The sequence below is a fragment of the Boleophthalmus pectinirostris genome, unplaced genomic scaffold (assembly GCF_026225935.1).
Source record: "Boleophthalmus pectinirostris isolate CB_2022bp ecotype Guang Dong unplaced genomic scaffold, ASM2622593v1 HiC_scaffold_8, whole genome shotgun sequence".
Taxonomy (NCBI): domain Eukaryota; kingdom Metazoa; phylum Chordata; class Actinopteri; order Gobiiformes; family Gobiidae; genus Boleophthalmus; species Boleophthalmus pectinirostris.
Window position 1 is genome coordinate 3,841,460 of NW_026571515.1, and position 4,396 is coordinate 3,845,855.

The following is a 4,396-nucleotide window of genomic DNA, read 5'->3' on the forward strand; positions in this document are numbered from 1 at the left end:
TAAGCACCAATAATTTGTACATTTAATATCTAAAAACCAACTATCAAAACAGTGCCCAAACAACATCCAATTACATCAACTACCAATATATATATATCTTTATTTAAATTAGCAGTGTTCAATGTTTTAAAATACTAAATAGAACCAGTTAAAAATTTGTGCTCCCCTCCTCCAAACGCATGGTTGGCTGCCCCGGAACCTTCTTAAGGTGCTCTGGCTCCCCGGGGACTCTTTTGGCCAGAGCACCTGCGGCAGACCACACCAGAGGGTAAGTACAATTACTTCAATTTAAATGCACTTTTACTTTTACTTATTTCCTTTTCTTTTACAGGTAACTTCAATCTGCACATACATTTTCAATAAACATTTCTAAAACTTTGTTTCAGTTCCTCATTTTACCTTTTAACTAGTCCTAGGCCCAAGTAATGGACTGGCTACATTACACATAGAAACAGGTAGCGACAAAACACCAACAAAAATGTTTCATAGTACAGAATAATTACTGGTGCACTAACAAAACAAAAACAAAACACGGAAACGAATGAAATTACTGTTAAAAATATTTATTATTTCAAAAGTATATTATAAAACAATACAATTATTCATCTTTAGAAATCAATCAGATAAATGACTTTGTCCCCACGACCCCCCAAGACGACAAAAAAAAAAAAAAAAAAAAGGACCTTGTATTTGTCATTCATATTATAAAAGGTGTCATACTGAAAATTACATGAACAATAAGAAGTGACGGTTAAAACGTACAGCAAAACAAAGACAAGTGGGTGTTATTTTATTAATACTAGTCATATTTTAAGTTTTTTGTTCAGTATTTTAGAAACGCATCAACACCGTTAAAGTTCACAGTAGGTAGTAACGAAATACCAGAATTATGACCGAAATATTGTAATCATTTCGTAATTTAAGGAGCTACAGTTTTGTTTTTTTATGCCATTCAAAATAAATTGTGACTCTACGCCGAGAATTCTGTTTGACGTGACTTTGTTTTTAATCAGGTGAGGCTAAAATGTGAAGTTGTGAATGGCGTCTTTGGTCAAAAAAGCGCAAAAAAAAAAATTGAAACAGAATAATTGTTTGCCAGTGCACTGCAAAAAGCTGCTTTAAACAGTAGGAATGTAATACACACACTGCAATGATTGGTCATAGAAAACACACGGGGCTCTTGTGTTTGTTTGAGGGTTCAGATTTTAGATTTAAAAGGTCTTATATTACTCAAAATTGTGTCTTCTGAGTTTTAAGTCATGTTATATTGTTGTGTCGTTATCAAAACAGACCTGGAGTTGTGTTTTGTTTCATTCACACATGTTTGAGTAACTCTTTATTATTATTCTTAGTGCTGTAGTACTCGAGAGCGTTTTTTTACGGTCATCTCAGACTCGAGCGCATTTGGACTGTCTCGTCTTGGTATTAAAATTGCTTGGACTCGATCTCGATGGCGATCGGACTCGGTCTCGTCTCGATGGCGATCGGACTCGGTCTCGTCTCGATGGCGATCGGACTCGGTCTCGTCTCGATGGCGATGGCGATCGGACTCGGTCGGTCTCGATCTCGATGGCGATCGGATCGGTCTCGTCTCGATCTCGATGGCGATCGGACTCGGTCTCGTCTCGATGGCGAAGGCGATCGGACTCGGTCTCGTCTCGATGGCTCGATCGGCTCGATCTCGGTCTCGCTCGATCTCGGACTCGGTCTCGATCGGACTCGGTCTCGATCGGATCGATCGATCGACTCGGTCGATCGTCGGACTCGGTCTCGTCTCGATGGCGATCGGACTCGGTCTCGTCTCGATGGCGATCGGACTCGGTCTCGTCTCGATGGCGATCGGACTCGGTCTCGTCTCGATGGCGATCGGCTCGGTCATCGGACTCGTCTCGTCTCGATCTCGATCGGACTCGGTCTCTGTCTCGATGGCGATCGGACTCGGTCTCTGTCTCAATCTCGAAGGCGCTCGAACTCGGACTCTATCTCGTCTTGGACTCAAGGTCTGACGCTCAATGACTGCGATTTTATTTCATTCCGGCCGCTGGTGTCGGCAATAAACCTACACCCTCAGAGGTCTTTGTCTTGTCTCGGTCTCGGGACCCTGTGGTCTTGGACTCGTTTTGGTCTCGATTAGTACAGGCTTGACTACAACACTAGTCTGTCTCGATCTCCAAAGCCCTAAACGCTCTGTTCCTCCTTGTGATGTCATGAAAGATTCATTTTCAACTCCTTTTACCTTTTGTTTAGTAGAAACTGGCAAATCCAGGTCTGAAATCCAATCCAATAGTTTCTAGTGAAAGTGTGTAGAGTTTAAAACGAAACAAAACAACTCCAGGTCTGTTTGTGATGAGGAAACTACATTATAACAGATCAGAAAACGGCGTAATATGAGCCCTTTAAATTAAAAAGTGTTTCCAAACTTCTGACTGGTAGTTTTTTTAAACATATTCATCGGGAAAACGCTAACACTTGACAGAAATACAGTAGGCCGGTTCTGGAATGTTCACATTGGAATGGCTTGAAAAACACTTCCGTATTTAAGTATGTATGTGCCCAAGGATTCATTTGGCTTCAAAAGTGCTCAAAAACACCGGTCCCCTCTCCCTCCCAGGCCGAGCCTCATTACTCAATTTCTCTTTCCTCGCTTCCTTCTCCTTGATTCGAGAGGAATCAAGGAGAAGGAAGCGAAGAAAGAGAAATGAGATGTGGCCCTGGTCTTTCCCTTTTGTTAGAGTTAGAGGCAGATTGTCTAATAATACTACAGAATTATACAAAAATACTCCTTTTGTGATTGTACCAAAGTTAGAAAAATACACAAAGTAAAGGCGACGTGAGCTCGGGCTGCACCGTGGGTTGTAAAAGTTCTCGCAATAAAGGCTGACGCAATAATAGTTTGGTTTAGACCTGGTTTAGTTTTGTCCTGCCGTGGTTTGGTCGTGGTTTGGTCGTGGTTTGGTCGTGGTTTGGTCGTGGTTTGGTCGTGGTTTGGTCGTGGTTTGGTCGTGGTTTGGTCGTGGGGGAGTCGTTTCTTCCTCGGTCCAGTCCTGGTTTAGTCCCTGTTTAATCCTCGTTTTGTTTAATTCTGGTTTAATCCTGGTCTTTGGTCCCGGATTAATCCTTTTTTTTTTTAGTTCTGATTTAGCCCTGTTTTGGTTGGTTCAGTCCCGGTTCAGTCCCGGTTCAGTCCCGGTTCAGTCCCGGTTCAGTCCCGGTTTTGTTTAGTTCTGACCGAGTTTGGTCTTGGTTTGGTCAGGGTTTGGTCCTGGTTTGGTCAATTCTTCCCTGGATCAGTCCTGGTTTAGTCCTGGTTTAATCGTCGTTTTGTTTAGTTCTGGTTTAGTCCTGGTTTTGTTTAGTTCTGACCTAGTTTAGTCCAGGTTTCATCCTCGTTTCATTCATTCTGCCCGGATTTACACTTGGTTTAGATCTGGTTTAGCCCCGTTTTTGTTTGGTTCTGACCTGGTTGAGTCCTGGTTGAGTCCTGGTTGAGTCCTGGTTGAGTCCTGGTTGAGTCCTGGTTGAGTCCTGGTTGAGTTGGTCCTTTTGAATAAATCCTTTGACGGCGTTTACAAAAATATAAAAAAAGTGTAATTTTATTCAAGATTCTCCTTATTTAAAAAAGATGCATTATGGAACTTTTCAGGTAGAGTGTCCGCCACCTTTTCGTCTCCATGGAGATCTTCGCAGTGTGCCATAAAACGCATCTATCACATGTTAAACAGAATTACAGTTATTTTTATTGCTCAAAAACAAAAAAACTTAAAAAAAAAAAAATGCAGATTCTGATTGTCAGCGTAGTCGCCCCTCCGCAGATCTGACCTGTAACTTGATCTGGGTTGGTCTCCGTGAAGCTGGAAAGGTTTAAAGCCATACTGCGAAACATTCCAGACCAAACATTTGACGGACCCTGCACCAAAAAAGTTACACAACGCAGCTTTGACAGTTTTTGGTCATAACTTTTTGCGTTTTTTTTTTTTTTTTTCTGGTCTTAAAAAGTATATTAAAATATCGTAACAAGAGTATTGCAGTACCGAGCAGCCTCATCGCGTTACGGTGCAGCCCTAGAATCAGCAGAAGAACCAGGATTGTCCGAGCAGAGTGCGTAGAGCCTGGAGGAAGGAGGTTGGAGCTCTGGAGGTGGATGGAGAGGACCCCGGTTTCCTCAACTTGAAGACCCCGGTTTCCTCAACTTGAAGACCCCGGTTTCCTCAACTTGAAGATCCCGGTTTCCTCAACTTGAAGATCCCGGTTTCCTCAACTTGAAGACCCCGGTTTCCTCAACTTGAAGACCCCGGTTTCCTCAACTTGAAGACCCCGGTTTCCTCAACTTGAAGACCCCGGTTTCCTCAACTTGAAGATTTCCTCAACTTGAAGACAACTTGAAGACCCGGTTTCC